Source organism: Dasypus novemcinctus, chromosome 12 (genome assembly GCF_030445035.2).
Source record: "Dasypus novemcinctus isolate mDasNov1 chromosome 12, mDasNov1.1.hap2, whole genome shotgun sequence".
Lineage (NCBI taxonomy): Eukaryota > Metazoa > Chordata > Mammalia > Cingulata > Dasypodidae > Dasypus > Dasypus novemcinctus.
Window position 1 is genome coordinate 31,365,965 of NC_080684.1, and position 20,705 is coordinate 31,386,669.

The 20,705-nt window shown below is 39.2% G+C and overlaps 1 protein-coding gene across 1 annotated transcript in view; it reads left to right on the forward strand.

The window, feature by feature from the left end:
• The first annotated feature begins 7,679 nt into the window (after window positions 1–7,679).
• The window catches only part of TESPA1 (thymocyte expressed, positive selection associated 1), a 49,443-nt gene continuing 36,417 nt past the window's right edge, over window positions 7,680–20,705 (forward strand). Inside the window, exon 1 of the mRNA XM_004462705.3 lies at window positions 7,680–7,820. The gene's annotated coding sequence lies outside the window, so the exon portion shown is untranslated. The remainder of the gene's footprint in view (window positions 7,821–20,705) is intronic.

The following is a 20,705-nucleotide window of genomic DNA, read 5'->3' on the forward strand; positions in this document are numbered from 1 at the left end:
AGATAGAGGAAAGCAGAAAAATGAAAATATAATGCGATGTATGACCCACATTCTTGGGAAAAATATTGAAATTTGAATAAGTTCTGTAGACTAGATAATAATATTGTACCAACCCTAAATTTCCTGATTTTGATATTTGTACTGCAGTTTTGAAAATCAATATCCTTGTTTTTAAGTGCAGAGTAAAGGGGCATATCTGCAACTTACTCTCAAAAGGCTCAGGGAAAAAAAGGAAACAGAATGATAAAGCAAATATGGCAAAATATTAACATTTTAAAATCAGAGTGATTTTATTCTTCTTTGCAATTGTTCTGTTCATTTGAAATTACTTCAAGAGAAAAGTTCTAAAAAATAAAACAAACATATTATTCAAGGATTTCTTAGGCCTAACCTCAACCTATCTTACCAATTTAAGCTTCGGCTCATTTTTTCCCATTATACAACTCTCACTGTAGCCACATTGAGGTACTCGATTTCCCCAGACACACCTATTAATACTTCTCCACCTTGGTCTCTAGGCTCACTCAGGTCTCTTCCAGGACTCCTTTTTACTCCTTGAAATTTTGAAATCCTATTCCACCCTGGACGTTCTTATTTATAAATTACTCGATCTAAGGGTAATTTTCCCGTTTTGCCCTTAAGTCCATCCAGCCTCCTATGGCTCTCCTTGGCTGGGTTAATTCATCAGTTTGGGTTAGGTCGACCTTGTGGGCGGTGGACTAGTCTCAGAACCCCCAGGAAGCACCAGCAGCGTTCAGCCCATGAGCGTGGGCTGCCACCTGGTGGTCTTTAGGGGTGTATCAGTTTGAAAAGAGCCCAGAGGCCTGCAGAGTGGGAAGGTTCAGGAGACAGATTATAAATCCCATTGAATTTATAATATCTACTTTCTCTGTTGTTTGAGGACTATACTAAGATGTTTTCATTCTTTTTCCATGGAGTACTCACTGACTAAGTAGTAACTTGTATTGTTAGAAACATAAGACATACTGGAAAGAAACTTAAAGACCATTTATTTCCATGTCATCATTCTAAAGTTAGAGAATCTGAAATCCAGAGGAGAGGCAGAGCAAGGACCAGAGGCCAAGCATTTTGATTCCTCATTACTTTGTCCTACCTGAGTCAGAAGTAACAAGTTTAAAAGGAGCGTAACAATACATTACAGTACGTCCTCGTTGAAGACTTTCCATAGCTTAACTCTCACTCACACCCACTGTCTCATTTGCTCCTGCCTTCTGAAGAAGGCAGGGCGAGCTGTCAGCTCTAAGTAGGGACAAGCAGCCAGGGGACTCTAGAGGAGAGAGACGCTCCCTGGGTGAAGGAGGAGGCGGGCTGTGGCAGGGGCAGGTACTGAGGAAGAGGAGATGAGTAGACCAGAGCAATATGCCTTTTGCAGTTTGGGGGTTGATTTCGCTTCAGTTTCATTTTCTCTTGAATGTGAATCACTTCCTTTCAGATTCTCTGTTTCTCTCTGGCTCCCTCTCTCTCTTCTTTCTTCTCCTCCTCTGCTACTTCCTCCTTCTCTTTCTCTAAGCCTAACAAGGAGAGCTCCCCTTGCAGCCAAGAATCCTGAAAAACCACGTTGGAGGTGAGGCATGCACACTCCACACACTCCCACCCCCCGACCCTCTACCCCTGACCAGCAGGAGACAGTCACCCACTTCCTCTGATTAACTGACGTGACACTGATGAAACATCCTGGTCTGTTATTCTCTTCCTTCACTGGGCTGTGCCCCCACCCTCTCTTGACCCATGTTCACTCTGCCCCCCAGGGTCTCTAGTCCGCCGTGACTTTGTGAATGCTGCCTAACTTTGGTATAGTGGCTCTAGGCCCTCTCTTTTGTACAACTGAGAGAAGGGCCTACACTAAGAAAACAGCCATGACTTTCTGCCTTCTACCCCTTTTTCACCATACACTTTTATCCATTACAAAAATCTGCAGTGCCTCCAAATTCTACCTGCTGTTCTGTCTTCCAATGCCTAATCTTCTTTAAGATCTTAGAGTGTTGGGCCTGAAGACCCCAGTTTTAAAAGTCCCTTAAGGCCATGGGACCATTAGCACCCTGGCATTTGCTCCATAGCTTCCCTAAGGTTTGACCCCCCCCAAAAAAATGTTCTTTATACTACCACTAGGAGTGTTTACTTTGTACCAAGTACCTGATATAATGAGGAATCTGCTAGAACCCCATTCCAGTTAGGGAGAACAAGTTGAAAACGAATCCACATCTCCTATTCCCGAAGTCCATAGGGTTATCCTAGCTCCCTCCTTAGCCCAGAGGTGTTTGGATTCCCATCTTCCAGAATCCCATAGACCTCCTCCTCCACTGCAGGTACACTCATGCTCTGTGGGTCCCAGGCTGTGCCCTGCTGAGCACTCAATACATGAATCACACTTAAGATCCCACTGGGGCTCTGTGCTTCTAAATTCAGTCTTGATCAGAAGAGGGTCTGAACCTAGGCTCACCAGGCAAACAATGCTGTGAGTGTGATGAAAGACATGAATGTCATTACTTAATCTGGAGAAGACAGAACTGAAGGGACTGTATAGAGGACAGCTTTCCCCAAAGTAATTTCCTTGACATGCTCCTCAAACAAACAAAAAGACATATCTAATAAAGTTTGCAATTGTAAGAATCCCTTCTTCTAAGAGAGTCTCAGTTCATATCCACTTAAAATCTCCAAGAGGTTGTGCCCTAAAGAAACAGGTTTACCTTTCTTTAACCCAATATTTTCTAAATCATTTGATCACACTGAGAATAAAAATTACTATATCACATTCCCCTTTATATCTCCAGGATCTAGCTTATTTTCTGGCACCTAGAAAGTTCCAAATAAAATATAATTTGATATAATCTCAGATCTCTAAAGAAATACCCTCTGCAGAGGCCTGTGACAGATTGCTCTTCGATTTCACTGAGCTTACAAATAGGGAAGATAAGTTTTAAGATACAGTAAGAAAAGAGGAAGAACTTTCCTGCAGTTAAATGGAGTGATTCAGGAAGTAAGAAAAAATAAGAAAATCCCATTTCTTGGAATTCTTTCCATCTAGAACATTAAAGCAGAAAGAATGGCAAGATAACATCATGGAAACTTTCTACCTCGGAAAAAGTTTAGAAAATTCTTGATTAGCTTAACAACTTTTTTCTCCACTATAATTCTATCCATTCCCCCCAACTTTTGAGCCTTTGGTACAGAAAGGAGATTTACTCCCTGAAACTCACCCATCAGCAACCTGGGGAAGCAATCAGCGAAAAACAGATTTTTGCAAACATCAGGATCTAAGAACGGAGAAGGCCAAAGCTAAAATGGAAGCAGGTAACTTGCATATGGACCTGGGCAGGGTAACAGCTGCTCCGTCCAGAACAGGGGCTGTAAGCTCTAGGTTCTCTATCATGGGACAGCCTCCTTGAGCAGCCGTCCTGGTGCTGCCCCAGCTCTGGGCAATCTGCCAGCTGAGCTCTCAGTTCCTCAGCTTCAGAACTTGTGCGCAACTTGGTCCATCTGTTTGATGGACACATCAGTTTTTATAAACTGTCCTTATCTCTCAGTGCTACCAGATTATGTATCCGTAGGATAATATCATTCAAAAGCAATTTATGTCTGACTTTGCAATGAAAAGAGTTTTTTTAAATACCTTTTCTATTACCTTTACAATGATTTCTTACCAAAGATCTTCCACATAATATTTTCATTTTCTATAATAAACCACACGCATAGCTGTGGGAGGATAGAGGAAAATAGACTGTGTAGATATTATGGACTTCTAGAACTAAATCTCTTTAGAAAATATTCCTCTATTAGTGAAAAAAGAAAACAAGAAAACTGATATCTGAAGAAATTAAGTGACTTTTCATATAGTTAGTATTAATGTCAGATAGCTATTTTACTCTGAGTTCACTGCTTTTAGTTAATGTCATAAAGGATGACAGAGGGCATCCTGGAATTACAAACTGCTCATGAGATGAAGCACTAAATTGCTAAGTCACAAAGGCAGTGGAGAGCTAACTCATTATCCCATTTATCACAAAGGTTTTGTTCTTTTTTTAACCAAGGGAAAAAATGATCAAGATCAGATAAAAAGCAGAAATCCGGAACTGCATCTAATACATAAAAGACAATTAGTTTTGTTTTTAGGAAGCACATGGAATAAATGATCAGAGAATTTTATGTCAAAGAGACAGAAGCACTTTTTGTTTTCAGGGGATGAAGGAAGGGCTAAAAAGAGAGAGAGAGGGATGAGGACTGTGGTTAGTTGTACAAATATAAGAATGTTGTTCCATGAACCACAACAAATATATGACAGTATTACAAGGTGTTAATAATAGAATGGTATATGGAAAAAAAAACAACTAATGCAAATTATCAACTATAGTTAACAGTAATATTGAAATTTTTTTTCATCAGTTGTAACAAAAGTACTATACTAATGCTAAGGTCAATAATAGGGGATATAAGGGGTATGGGATTTTCCTTTTTAGAGCAATGAAAATGTTCTAAAATTGATTGTGGTGACAAATGCACACTCTGTGATTATACTGACAACTTTGTATACTTTGGATGGATTGTGTGGTGTGTGAATAAAACTGTTAGAGAGTGAAAGCAAGGGAGAGAGAGAGAATGAGCTACTACACAACTGGGGAAGAAGACAAACTTAGAAGACAACTGTAGACCTTCTCTTCCTCGGAAGCATATGGTTTTCACCTCTTACAGTAACTGCTGTGTAAAAATAAGAAAGAAAAAAATTTCTTTTTTTAAAAAAATCACAAATAGCAATTTTCATTCTTTTCTTTTTATTACCACTCTTTAGAAATTTAGTTGTGAACTGGATTCATTAATGAATGAGGTAATTTTACAGATACAGATGGATAAATTGAAAACATTATATTCAAGTCTTAAAAATAACTGCAATTTGTTGAGCATTTACCATGAGTCAAATCCTGGACTACATTTATTCCTGCAGTTCTTCAGTCACACCTTTAGAAAGATTTATTATTCCCATTTTGCAGACAGGAAACTAAAACCATGGGTAGGAGATGTTAATTAATGTGTCAGAATTATAGAGCCACTCAGTATAAGAATCTGATTCCAAATCCTAAGTCTTCTGACCATGAAGCTACCAGTGTTTGTCACTGGGAATGCTACTGACATTTTGACCAGGGCAATTATTTCTTATGCGGAACATCCTGTGCCTTCAAAGGCATTCAGCATCTGCCGTCAGGCACTAAAAATAGCAGCAACTTAACATCACTCTGAAAATCAAAATGCATTCACATATTTCCAAGCGGCCTATCCCTAACACATTTAAACACATTGAAAATAACTGCTAAGAAAAATATTGAATTCCAGAAATTTAGGGTTAAAATGAATTTTAACCCTAAGTGTTTTAAAAGGAATTTTTTTTTAAAGATTTATTTTATTTCTCTCCCCTTACTCCCCGCCACGGTTGTCTGTTCTCTCTGTCCATTTGCTGCGTGTTCTTCTTTTTGTCCACTTCTGCTGTTGTCAGCGGCACGGGAATCTGTTTCTTTTTGTTGCGTCATCTTGCTGCGTCAGCTCTCCGTGTGTGCGGTGCCATTCCTGGGCAGGCTGCACTTTCTTTCGCGCTGGGTGGCTCTCCTTAGGGGCGCACTCCTTGTGCATGGGGATGCCCTACGCGGGGGACAGCCCTGCATGGCAGGGCACTCCTTGTGCGCATCAGCACTGCGCATGGGCCAGCTCCACACGGGTCAGGAGGCCCGGGGTTTGAACCATGGACCTCCCATGTGGTAGACAGACGCCCTATCCACTGGGCCAAGTCCGCTTCCCTAAAAGGAATTTTAGAAGGAAATTTGTACAGAAAAGAAGAATAATAAAGAGACCAGGGCAGGGGGGTTCTGGGTTTAGTGTGTTTTGTTGACTTTGAGGAAATTCTCAAAAAAGCATTTATTTAACTCCTAGTATGTACTAGAAAATGCGCTAGACTTTTTCATTCCTAAATCTAAATAAATATGCTCTCTGTGTGAGAGAGAAAGAGATGGGGAGGAAACGGACTTGGCCCAGTGGTTAGGGCGTCCGTCTACCACATGGGCGGTCCGTGGTTCAAACCCCGGGCCTCCTTGACCCGTGTGGAGCTGGCCCATGCGCAGTGCTGATGCGCGCAAGGAGTGCCCTGCCATATGCAGGGGTGTCCCCCGCGTAGGGGAGCCCCACGCGCAAGGAGTGCGCCCCGTAAGGAGAGCCGCCCAGCGCGAAAGAAAGTGCAGCCTGCCCAGGAATGGCGCCGCCCACACTTCCCATGCCGCTGACGACAACAGAAGCGGACAAAGAAACAAGATGCAGCAAATAGACACAGAGAACAGACAACCGGGGTGGGGGGGGAGTTAAATAAATAAATAAATCTTTAAAAAAAAGAAAGAAAGAAAGAAACAAGATGCAGCAAAATAGACACAGAGAACAGACAACCGGGGTGGGGGGGGGAGTTAAATAAATAAATACATCTTAAAAAAAAAAAGAAAGAGATGGGGGGCGAGTAAGGGGAGAAAGATAATTATTATTTCCTCATACTTGAAGAAAATAATGTGTAGAAAACTTAAATATTTTGCTGAGCCAGGAATTTTGTTTAGGCTTCTTTCCACCATATTATAACTCTCCTGTGACTAGCCAATGGAGCTATCCTATTAGCAACTGGAAATGGAATTTGGAAACATGGCAAAAAGAAATCCAACTGGAATTACAGCCATAAAATTAGAAAGAAGAGAATAAACACGTGAACATCAGTCACATTTAGGACCTAGGGGAAGAGTCTTGTACAATAAATAACGTGATAAATATTTATAAATGAATGAAACAGGAAAGAAACAAAATAAGATCAGGAAAGAAAGACCAGAGAATACCTGGGACAGTGCAACATCAAACTGATCGAGAGGAAAAATTATTAGGAGATATTTGGAGAAGTCAGGGAGAGGGATGGTCAATGAGGGTAAAAGGGATTGAGATGAGAAAAATCTTTTAGGGCTTCAGAAATCCTCTTGGAGCTGAAAGTCAATAAATTGAAGCTCTTTCCAGGGTGTAGCAGATTTTTAACAGTCTGGCTTTAAAAATTCCTTGAGCAAACAATCTTTTAGTTAAAAAAAAAAAAAGCCTTTGAAGTGGTTCAAACATAAAAACAAAATGTTAAGAAGTTACTTCAGATGGTATGAAATATTTGAAAACAAGCTTCTGGGTAACTTACAAGAGTGTGAAAGAGTTACAAAAACAGATCCCTATTGGCTCAGAGCCCTCGCAAGAGTGTGATAAGTCTGTTAGCATCTTCTCTGAGGTAAATGTAAGATAATTTTCTGGAGAGAACTTTCTCATTTTAAGACACCTCTCCTGAGGACAAAATGCTTTATTTGCTGCAACGGGGATTCTAGTTATATGTTAGGATGGCTCTCCTATGCATATGTCGTTAAATGGGCTGTACCTTGCCCTTAACAGGAAGAGATTGCCTATTGTTTTGGGGAGAACGGGACAGCTCTGACAGGAAGGACTCCCTAGTTCATGAGCTCAGAGACTTCAGATAGTTTGTTCGTCCAGTCAGTCTCCTGGGCTAGAGCAAAGGATGTGGCTGGTGTAGGGGGCGGGGACTGTGTACATGTGTGTGTATATGTGTGTGTGTGTGTTTTCTCATTTCCGCTTCCCCTTTTCGAGCTGGCAATAGCAGCTGAATGAGGACAGAGAGAAAGGCACAATACACAAGATGATACCTTCTCACTGCCCTCAACTTTTTCCCCATACCTGGGAAGAGGCTCGGCCCAGCTTTGAGAACCACCTCACTTCAAACTCAGTTCCCGACCAGCAGACAGGTAAGTACAGCTTCCACCTCAGCTTTAAGACTGTACCAAATGAGGATGATGCCAAGACAGAAGCAGAAAGAGGTCAGAGAAAGAATTAGGCTGTGAAGAAAAGTCAAGAGAAAATCCCCCGTGTCCCTGCTTTCAGCCTTAAAGGGATTCAAAATCATGTCTCTCGGGACAGGGAGATCCCTTTACTTTCTTTCCCCCTATTATCAGAGAGCTAATCTTTCCAGGGTCACAAGACATGGGTTCGCTCGATGGCCTAAATTAATATTTAGGAGTTTTTCTCACCTGAGAAGTTCCTCTCTGAGCTTTGCTGTATTCATTTTTGCTGTAATTTCAATCTGATTCTAACTTGGAAATGCTCAAGGAAAAAAGTTTCCCAGATTCATTACAGATCCTATTCTAGTGTCCATAACTCTGATTATTAGTAATACCAAACCTAAATCAGTTTTGCTTTCTGTGGATATGACCTCTTTCTCCAGCAGGTATAGACAAAAGTGGTTGAGATACATGGCAGCAACACATATTGGGGTTAGATGTGAGAGAGAATTTGAACAGTTGGGTAACGCCAGACTAAATTAACTGGAGGATCTATGATAGATAACTGCTTGTCAGTACTGGTTTGGGGATGTCCATTTTAGAGATGGACATGTTGCCTTCTCAGTGACCTGTATAATACTGGAGGGGGCTCTGTACGCCCCTAATACCACTTGTCTTCGTGGTAGCCAGGCTGAGCATGTCACCGCCTACATGAGTTTTGGGGAGGGTGGAAATATCCTCTACACTGGGGCTTTCCCATGCCCTTGCTCTGCTATTGAGCTCACCAGTGGGTGGAAAAGAAGAGGTGGGTCCCCAGAACAGAGCAAAGACAAGATAAGAGAGTTCCACTGAAGTGGTTTGATAAGACCCTGAGGGTTTGGAAGAGATACCCAGGGAAGCCCTCGTTACTCTGTCTACCACAAATGGCCCCTAAGTAGAGTGGCAAGAGGATTTTCTAGACCATACACATCTAGAGAATGTCCGTGTTAGGAGGTTGGAGGCCAGAGGCTTTCAACTTGTGTGTCCTAGCTTCAGATGCAACAGTTGCTAGGTTTGAGTACTTAGTGCTAAAGAGCTGGTGTGATTCTCCTGTAATATGAAGCATTATTAGGAAGAAGGGAAAGCCAGATGTATTATCTACCTTTACTTAAATATTGCCAGATAACAAGATAACAAGCTGAAACTGTGACAGGAGGAATGGAAGGAGATCTGATGAATGCTTACCCACAGACACCCAAGGGAGTTAGAAACTCTTTACAACCATACTAGTAACACTTTCTCATATCTCATTTGGTCCTCTGAAAGGTAAGATATAGTGCCATGGAGACTCAACCCTGTCATTGTCATTTCAAGGCTTATGATTTGAATTCTGATAGAGAATGGAGAGGAAGTTTGGTTCTGGCCCAGGACATGAGTCACAAGGTCCACTCTGGGCTACCATAAGGGAAAAAAACCAGATATTTATTTTTACTTGCCAACTGATAATTTTCTATTTCCCACCTAAGGTGCAACCAGACCAAGGTGAGTTTTCCAGTCACCCTGAGCCCTGCCCTGACCCAGACCTGCTGCAAAATGATGTAAACTTTGATTTTTGGTTGTGATTAGTGTTCAGTCAAATGAGCCAAGAGATGGGGAGGATAAGAAAAGGGAGTGTAGATGTGGAGAAAGTAAAAAGGAAAAGAATAAAAATGAGTACATGAGGGGCAAGGCTTTATTACCAAGAAAATAAGGCCAAAGAATTAAAGACATGAATTCATAGAACTAAATCACTGATCAAGAAATCTGCTCATTCTTTCCTCCCCTGCTCCCACCTCTAGACTAAATCTCCTGTAAAACAGCCCAGATGAACTTCTGTATCATGTTCTTGATGAATAAGCCCAACCAATTAAAAAATTTTGATGTTTGTCCCTATGCAAGTGCAAGATTATTTTTTTCCAAATGGACAACTAATATTTCCTGTAGCTGTTTATGAGGCTCCCATAATCTTATGCACATGGTGGAGATAGAACTAGGAAGGAAAGGGAAAAAAAGAAAAAGACGTCTCCAAAGGTCTTCTTTCAATATTTGCTCAAACTTATTTGTGGAAGGATCGTGGTAAACATGGAGGAGAAATTGAGTTATACTGATTAATTACCATATTTCTTGATATTTCTTTATATTCTTTAACAGTATCCCACTTCTTTCCTGAACTACAGTGAACCCATAGACTCTAGAAGTCCCAGAGACCTCTTTTTATCCCTGCTTAAATGGTATACTCAGGTTAATGTTTATTCTGATCCTCTTTTAAACTCCAGGAACATATAGGAGGGTTAGAAATTAGGAAGATATTTCTTACCTGTGAAGGAATGTGAGAGCCTGTTGAGCACTGGGGTGTATGGAATGGGGGATAAGTGAGGTGAAGTTTGTCCTATTGACAAATTCCAACGTTGGCTGTCTTGGGATTCCCGAAAGCCCTTTACAATAGCCGAGATGTGTGTCTTCACTGTGGATGAGGAAGATTTCATGGGCCCCATCATGGAAACTCTGTTTCCTTTTACTAACCTCCCACGCTTGCTCTCACTCTCACCCCTAATATGGGTGTAGGCGCAACCCAGAGAACCGAGATCTGCCTGAGTACATGTCCCTGGGAGGAGGCTCAAGTGCTGAGGACAAACCTGGGGCTGGGCCTTGGCAAGCAAGAGAGGCAGGAGGAAGGCTACGTGGTAAAAAACAAGAAAATGCTAGCTTGGGATTCAGATCTTGTAAGTTTGAGTTCCATTTATAATCACTAATATTCTTTGTAACCTCAGACAAGCCTCTTTCTCTCTTCCCCTCATTCTCTCAGTTTCTTTTTCTCCGTCAGTTTCCTCAACTACAAAATCGGTCACTAGAATTGAAGATCTCTCTGATCCTTTTGGTCATTATGTAAGAATGAAGGAACAATTTGTTGCTTATCGTCCATCTTTGTGTAACAGCAACATCCCTCTCTCACTATCTGGGTTTTAAATATACTACTACACCCTACTGCTCACTCTTCATCCCTGCTTCCCTTCTTACTCCTGAAAATATTCCATCTTAAGCAAATGACTTGAACGGAAGGCAGATAATTAATATAACAGCTATCATTTACTAAGGATTTCCTATATATCAGGGACTTAATATATAATACCTGCGTTTAACCCCGATTTATTCAAAAGGTTTGGTGCGTTATCTGTTCTATATATGAGGAAACTTAGGTATAGAGGAAATGAGTAATTTTACCAAGGCATATTGTTCCAGACTGGACTGGGATTCCAAGGCCCAAGCTCTTTCTACCATTCTACTTCTCATGGATTTCTAAGTAAAACTCTTGACTTTAAAAAAATCATTAACCATCCTTTCTGAGTCCTGTGAAAATACTCTATGGTGAATTATCTGTAAGTGGAGAGAATATTTGGCAGGTATATATCAGTAGGCCCATACTGGTTGTCAGAATATTAAATTATAATATATTATAATAGCCACTGCTCCAAACCCTCTGAATGCCCGTTACCTGCCCAGTTGTCCCAGCTCTTCCCATGAGATTCCTCAGATTGGTTACAAAACCTCAATGCCATACCAGCCACGGGCTTGTAGGCCAAACACAGGGCTGTGACTGGTGGTAGCTTTTATGGGTCTGTTCTGTACCAGAATCATTATTAAATAATCTGAATATCACAACAACCTTTTAGGAATGTGGAATTCCAAGCAGTCTTTCTCCTCTCAGCTAGAACCTAGTTGGAGCCTTATACTACAACCACTCTGTAAGCCCAAGGAAGACAAAACCACTTCTTAATCAGCTGGAGTGAAGAAGGAAAACTGTGCTAATAAGACAAAGCAAACACTTCCTTCACTAAGATTGTCACAAAGACAAGAATAAATTACTTTGGTCTACTTCTTCTATAACAGACTATAAGATGGAAGTTCACATAGCATATAAAAAGGAGAGTTTACTGAAACAATTTTTCCTTTCTTTTATTCCAAATTACATTTACCACTGACATTTGGGTGGCAATATAGATAATTTTCTTATCCTGCTGTTAGTAGGAAGACTATACAACATGTACTCAGACCAACCTGAGTTTAAATCTCACCACTACAAGAATCTAAATATATGACCTTAGACAAGTCAAAAGTCTCCCTGAGCTTCAGATAATGTTAATTAGCTCAAAGGTAGCTATCAGGATTAATTGAGGTAGTTTATGGAACAGTTCTTATAGATAACTTTCATGTCAGGTATTATAATTACCTATTGTTTTGACTTTATTTTCCAATTCTCTGTTGCTTTGACCTGCCCACACCTATGTGTAGAGCATCTCTGACTGCACTGCTAACTAAACAGGGGCTGGAAGTGTGTGGTGTTCTCAGTATAATAATAATGGTACATTTCTAAATGTTTTCTGATACTGCTACAGTTATTGTTGCTGGTGATGATTTTTGCTAGAAGATAATCATTTCACAGTTCTTAAACAAATCCCTAATTTTGAACCACTAAAGGTGATTTATCTGATTAACCTCAATCCTGTCTGCTGCAATTTATGTTTTTGACTATGACACCCTCAGAACAAGGAGAATTTTTCTCTACTTGGTTCTAGTCAGATTCCAGGAATCTTGGCTATGTAGATTATGTAGAAGGATTTGGGGAGTGGACTTCTAGAGAAATGTAGGGAAGTGGGAAATATAAAGGGCTGGAAATAATAGCAGAGGAGAAAATAAGTCATTGTGATAATAAGAAGCAATAGAACTGGTGTGGGCTTTACTGTGTTAAGGAGAGAATATACAGTGACTTCAGAATCTGTCCTCCTAGAAGATAAGTTAAATGCAATATTATAATATAAGCCAGCAATAAGAAATATGGTAGTCAGATTCCAGAAGAAACATTTGACTAAGGAATGAAAAATTCTTGAAAACATTTTTAAAGATAAGAGAATTTAATAGTTTAGTCCTTATAAATTCAAACTTGGGCAACCCTCATATCAATAAGGGATTGTCAAGCCTATGTCCCAAGCCTTTTCCCTCTTCATTATGAGGTGCATAGAATATATGCATTAAGATCTGAGACCATAAGGAAAGTCAGGAACAACTGTCTTATGACATATACTAGTTGAGAGTAATTTTCCAATACCAGTGTGATTTTTGCTTCTTGGCAGGTACATCATTCATTGAGCCCCTTCAGTTTCAAATTACTGTGTTATGTCCTGAAATGGGATTGAGGGGACAAGAAGTGGTACATAATGACGGGAAACTAGTTACTTACCATTTTGTTAAATATGTGAGAGACCCATGTGCTAGTTACTGTACATGGATTAGAGAGATAGATGACTTGAGTATCCCTTCAAAGAGTAGATATGATTTGTGAGGGTAAAGAGGAAGAAAAAAAGTCATTCAAGGCAGATGGAACTGTATAAGTTGAAGCAAAGGAGCAAAAAAGTTCAAGAAGTGCTGAGAGCCCATGAGCTAGGCCTGACCAATTGCTTTCATCTATGATCCTTCACAGCCTCTCTTGTTTAGGCTCACCACTTACCTGGATCTGTGGAAGCTGGAAGATCAAGAACCCCAAAAGTTAGTATAATTTGAAGTAGAATTTGCTATATGAGAAGTAACTCCAGAGGCCACTGAACCATTTCCTAATTCTTATGAGGAAAACTATATAAATGCATTTTCTTTTACAAGAAATTATTTATAATTATTTACAAGAATTATTCCTATAAATATTTCAATCTCAACTGGAATAAATTAATAAACATTGGTATTGAAGGTAAATTTATACAACGAGTCCCACTAATTTATTTTCTAAAGTATAAAACTGATACCCAAATTGAAGAACTGATTGACTTTCCGTAAGTCAATTCACTAGAGGAAAAGTTGGGGAAAATGTCCAAGTCTCCTGATTCCTAGTCAGTTCTCTTTTCACTGCACCAAACAACTCCATTACACATATTTGTGTATGTTTTACATGAATTATTTAAAGGAAATATATCCATGCCATTTTCTCTATTGCCAGGGGTTCCAAGGCTTTCAACAGTGCTATCTTGACAGCTGCATGCAACGGTTCTTGAGTTCTCTCTGACACTCTCACTGCTGATGTGCTTGTCTGATAATTGGTTGCCACTTCCTCTAGATTTCCACAAAGAATACCCAATTTCTTATCTCCCAGCAGCATAGCTACCTCCTGTTACCACCAACCAGACACTTCTTTTACTCTCTGGCTCCTATATCGCTACACCTAGAGAATTCGCATCTAACAACCCAAGAATAGGTAGGTACCAGAGATTGGGAAAAATTAATTTACTCTATTCCCACATCCCAAGTCCAGTGAATTACAGTAGTGAGTATTGGAATAGATCTACCTTGTGGCTTTTATCTCAAACTTAACTCCATTGTTGCTTTTTCAAGTGAAGAAATTATTCCCTTCTCACCTGAATTACCCAGGAAGTGTTGAAATTCTCAGCAGGGAATAGAGCCCTTAACATGTCTTGTCTTTTTATTGCCATACTTATAAATAACCATTTACTTGAAAATACCTTTTTTTTCTTTTTTCCTTTTGGACCTCTTAAGTGTTGAGGATTCCATTTTCATAGGTATTTTACTTTAGGTATTTACATTAAGCAAAATTTTTGTGCCTAAGATATAGAGGCAGGAAGCAAATGGGAATATGCAAGAAAGCACAACGTTTATTCTCAATTATAGAACTTCCTAGAGTTGAAAGAAGTGACAGAATAACTCTCAAATTAATCTCTTCTCTCCAACTTCCAACCTCAAACATTTGTACATACTTAGTAAGCACATAATTCTAAATTTATTATTACATTTCTGAAGCTGTTAACCCATTGTAATGTAGAAATCCATGGTCTATGGTCATTCTATAAAGCAATGGGCTCCTCTGAGGAATAGTCACCTACAAGACATTTATTCATTCATTTCAAGAATAAGTATTTGTTAAGAAACTACAGCATGTTAGGTGCTATTTTATGCATTAGGGACAAGCAGTGACTAATCCAGATAAAATCTCTGGCTTCGTGGAGGAAGTTGGTTAAGAGCTGAATTTTGAATATTGAGTGTGGCAAAGACTAAGGTAGAGTAAGAGGGATGGAAAAAGAATACGAGAAAAAAAGTGGAGTTAAAATGGAGTTAAGTCTAAAAAAATGAGCGTGAGATAATATCATCAACATGACAATATAAGATATCCCCTGAAAAAATCTCCCCAGAGATGCAGCAAATAAAAGGACAAAACTACTTGCTTAGAACTCTGGAGGATGGTAGAGCTTAGAGAAGGATTCCACAAGCACTGAATCAAAGAAAAAAGAAAACTGTCAGGTAGGAAACTTCCGTCAGGATTGCTGGTCCACTTCATACCTCCTCATTCAGTCCAGTAAGGCTTGGGAGTTGCTCAGACCAGCAGACCAGACTCCTTCCACCTCCCACTGGGGACACAGACTATAGAGCCACTCACAGGAGGTAGTGGAGTCCCACACATATCCAGGCATGGGGACCCAAGTTCATGGAGACCCAGGGCAGAACACAAGTCTCTGAGGAATGCTGCATACAAAAGGGTCCTCAGAAAGGGGAGCGGGAGAGAAAGAGAGAAACCACAGTGGGACTGTGGTTAATAAGTGGTGACCTCACTCAATCCAGTGTCTGTTGACTGGACCACCTTAACACAAAATAGACTTTTCTGGAGTGATCCACCTTTCTGGATTGACCCCATCTGGCTTCCTGGGATAGGATAACCTAGCAGGAAAAAACCAGAGGTAGAAAAGACTCACAGAAAAAAAATGAAAGAGATTAAACTGAGCTACCATAGGACAGGATGATATGAGAACTGAAAAGTGTAAGGAAAATGAGATACTGAATGAAGGAGAAAATTTAATCAAATCATAGGAGCTTGGGAGAAAATTCTGCAAAAAAAAACACAACAATAGAATAGATCAAGATTCCCAGAGAAGGAAAATTATGCAAAAAGTACAACCTTAAAAATCGTACCACATATCCAGGGCAAGAATCAGATGAAGAAGAACTGAGAAAATTTTGATCACTTAAGCACAGGCTGTTCTAAAGTTCTCAGATAAGTTGGACAAAGCATCAAAGAAGAGCCTTAACACAAAACCAATCAACAAAAACACTCTAGATAAAAGTGAGAAACTTACCTTCAGAGTTAACTGCTGCCCAGGCATCACCAAAAAATTACAAGCCATACTAAGAAACAGGAAGATATGACTCACTCAAGGCAACAAATTAAAACACTTCAGAGGAGACACAGAATTTGGAGTAAATAATCAATGAAATTCAAACAAATCTCCTAAATCAATTCAAGGAGATGAAGGAAAATATGCATAAGAAGACAATGTGTGAGCATAAAGAAGAATATGAAAGTGTAAAAAGAAACATAACAAATTATGAGGCTGAAAGGCACAATAGGAGACATTAAAAATAAATACTAGAGGCGTAAAACAGATTTGAACAGGCAAAAGAAAGAATCATTAAACTAGAAGATGGGACAATCAAAATCATACAGTCAGAAGAAAAGATGGAGAAAATAATAGAAAAAATTAGTCTCCAGGGATTTGAGAGACATCTTGAAGCACATAAACATACATATCATGGATATCCCAGAAAAAGAGAAGAGAAAATGGGCAAAAAATATATTTGAGGTAACAATGGCTGAAAATGCCCCCGTGCTTATGAAACACATAAATATGCACTCCAAACAGAATAAATCCTCATAGACCTCCTCTGAGACACATACTAATCAGAATGTAAAATGTCAGATGTCAAAGATAAAAAAGAATTCCTAAAGTAGCAAAAGTGATTTGTTATGTACAAGAGATCCTCAATAAGAATGGGAAGCAGATTTGGCTCAATGGATAGAGCATCCACCTACCACATGGGAGGTCCAAGGTTCAAACCCAGGGTCTCCTGACAGGTGTGGTGAAGCTGGCCCACATGCAGTGCTGGTGCACGCAAGGAGGGCTGTGCCATACAGGGGGGTCCCCTGTGTAGGGGGGCCCCACACGCAAGGAGTGTGCCCCATAAGAAGAGCCACCCAATGCAAAAATAGTGCAGCCTGCCCAGGAGTAGGGCCACACACACATTGAGCTGATGCAGCAAGATGACGCAACAAAAAGAGACAGAGATTCCTGGTGCCACTGACAAGAATACAAGTGGATACAGAAGAACACACAGCAAATGGACACAGAAGCCAGACAATGGGGAGGGGGGGCAGAAGGGGAGAGAAATAAAAAAGAAATAAAAAAAAGAATAAGTACCAATTTCTTATCAGAATCCATGGAGGCAAGAAGATAGTGATGTGATATATTTAGGGTGCCAAAAGAGAAAAACTGCCAGTCAAAATTCTTTATCTCTCAAAATTGTCCTTCAAAAATTAGGGAGAGTTTAAAATATTCACAGATAAACAGAAACTAAGACATTTCATCACAAAAGACCTGGCCTACAAAATTTACTAAAGGGTGTTCTGCAGGTTGAAAGGAAAAGACTTGAGAGAGTAGATTGGAGGAGTGTGAAGAAAGGCAAATTATCAGTAAGGATAACAAATAGGGTAAATGCAAAACCCAATAGTACTGTATCCTCCACATACAACTCTACTTTTTAATTCCTATAAGAGTCAGAATACAATTGAACAAGTAAAAGGCAATTTTCCTGATAACAGATAAGCAAAATATAAAATGGCAAAGTATGACAAAAATGACATAAAGGGAGAAAACATAGGGGCCTGGGAGCAGAGAAAGTATATGTTATTGAAGCTAGGTTGGTATCTTTTCAAATTAGTAGGTTATAGATGTAGGTTGTGTAATATAAACCCCAAGGTAACCACAAATATTCTAAAAATATACAGAAACAGAAATGAGAATGGGATCAGTCAGATACATCACTAAGGAGCAACTATACAGAAAAGGAGGTTGCAATAAAGAAAAAAAGAGTCAAAGAAAGATATGACATATAAAACCCAGAGGACAAAATGGCTGAAGTAACTACTGCCTTTGCAGTAATAACATGGAATGCTAATGGATTAAACTCCCCAATCAAAAGATATAGATTGGCATATAAAAAAAAGTATGATCTAATCATATATTGTTTAAAAATGACTCATCTTAGGCCAAAAGCACAAATAGATGGAAAGTAAAAGGTTGGAAAAAGATAGTCCATGCAAATAGTAACCAAAAACAGATCTGGGATAGCTATGTTGGACAAAATAGATTTTCAGTCAAAAGCCATTATAAGAGACAAAGAAGGTCACTATATATTATTAAAAGGGGCAATCTTCTAAGAAGAAATGACAATCATAAATATTTATGCATTTAACCATGGTGCCCTAAAATACATGACGCAAACACTGGCAAAACTGAAGTAAGAAATAGACACCTCTACAATAATAGCTGAAGTCCTCAAAACAACACTTTTATCAATACATAGACTATTGAGCTGAAAGATCAATAAGGAAATAGAGAATTTTAATAATATGATAAATGAATTAGGCCTAACAGACATACATAGAAAATCGCACCCAAAACAGTAGGATATAGATTCTTTTCAAGTGCACATGGATCATACTCCAGGATACACCACATGGTGGGTCACAAAACAGGTCTCAATAAATTTTTAAAAGTTGAAATTATACAAAGCATCTTCTCTGACTGTAATAGAATGAAGCCAGTAATCAATAGCAGGTGGAGAACTGGAAAATCCACAAATATATGGGAGTTAAATAACACACTCTTAAACAATCAGTGGGTCAAAGAAGAAATTGCATAGGATCAATAAATTTCTTAAGATGAATGAAAATGAGAGCACAACATTTCAAAATTTATGGGATGCAGCAAAGTCAGTTCTGAGAGAGAAATTTATAGCCTAAACACTTATAAGAAAAAAGAAAAAAGAGTTAAAAGCAAAGACCTAACTACACACCTGGAAGAAATAAAAAAAGAATAGTAAGCTAATCCCAAGGCAAGCACATGGAAAAAAAATGACAAAGATTAGAGCAGAAAGAGGTGAAATTGAGTATAAAAATAGAGAGTAATTAAAACCAAAAATTGGTTATGTTAAAAAATCAGTAGGAAGCGGACTTGGCCCAGTGGATAGGGCATCCACCTACCACTTGGAAGGTTGGCAGTTCAAACCCCGGGTCTCCTTGACCCATGTGGAGTTGGCCCATGCGCAGTGCTGATGCGTGCAAGGAGTGCCATGCCAGGCAGGGGTGCTCCCCGTAGGGGAGCCCCATGTGAAAGGAGTGCGCCCTGTAAGGAGAGCTGCCCAGCACGAAAGAAAGTACAGCCTGCCCAGGAATGGTGCTGCACACTGGGAGCTGACACAGCAAGATGATGCAACAAAAAGAAATAGATTCCCATGCTGCTGACAGCAACAGAAGCTGACAAAAAGAAGATCATGCAGCAAATGGACACAGAGAACAGACAACTTGGGCAGGGGTGGGGTGAAGGGGAGAGAAATAAATAATAATTTTTTTAAAACTTAAAAAAAAAAAATCAGTAAAATTGACAAACCTTTAGCTAGACTGACAAAGAACAAAAGAGAGAAGATGCAAATAAGTAAAATCAGAAATGAGCAGCAGAATATTACTGTTGATCCTAGAGAAATAAAAAAGGATCATAGGAGAATACTATGAACAACTGTATGCAAACAAATTAGACAACCTCAGTGCAATGGACAAATTCCTAGAAACACACAAATAATCTACATTGACTCTAGAAGAAATAGAATACTTCTACAGACCAAGTGCAAGTAAAGAGGTTGAATCTCATCAAAAACCTCCCAACAAATAAAAGCCCAGAACCAGAAGGCTTCACAGGTGAGTTCCACCAATCATTCCAAGAAGAATTATTATCAATCCTGTACATACTCTCCCAAAAAATTGAAAAAGAGGGAAAACTACCTAACTTATTCCATGAGGGCCATATCACCCTAATGTCAAAACCAGATAAACATACTATAAGAAAAGAAAATTACAGACCAATATCTTTTATAAATATAGATGCAAAAATCCTCAACAAAACGCTTGCAAAGCCATTTTACAGCACATTAAAAGAATTATACACCATGACTAATTGGGTTTTATCCCAAGTACAGGTATGCAAGATGGTTCAACATAAGAAAATCAATTAATATTATACGCTATATTTACAAAATGAGAGGAAACATCCATATGATCATCTCCATTGATGGAGAAAAGACATTTGACAAATTCAGCATCTTTTCTTGATAAAAATATTTAGAAAAATAGTAACAGAAACAAACTTCCTCAACATGACTAAGGATATTTATGAAAATCCCACAGCTAAAGTCACACTCAATGGTGAATAAATGAAAGCTTTCCCTCTGAGACAGGGGTTCTTAACCAGGGGTCCACAGACCCCCAAAGGGTCCATGAAATATTTCAAATTGAAAATTTAGAAAACCATTATTCTTGTGGGGACATGTTGGTGTGGGTGTGATGTATTTATTTAAAAATACACAATATAGTGTGGACTTAGTAAGGGGTCCATTGTTTTCACCTGACTGGCAAAGGGGTCTATGGAACAAAAAGGTTAAGAACCCCTGCTATTAGATCCGGAATAATACTAGGATGCCCACTATCACCACTGTTGCTCAACATAATACTAGAAGTTCTAGCCTGAGCAGTTAGGCAAGAAAAAGAAATAAAATCCATCCAAATTAAAAAAGAAGTAAAATTTTCACTACTTATAGATGATATGATCCTATACATAGAAAGTCCTGAAAAGTATACAACACAGGTACTAGAGCTAATAAACAATTAGTGGAAAGTGGCGGGGTACAAGATCAACACACAAAAATCAGTAGTGTTTCTATACACTAGTAATGAGA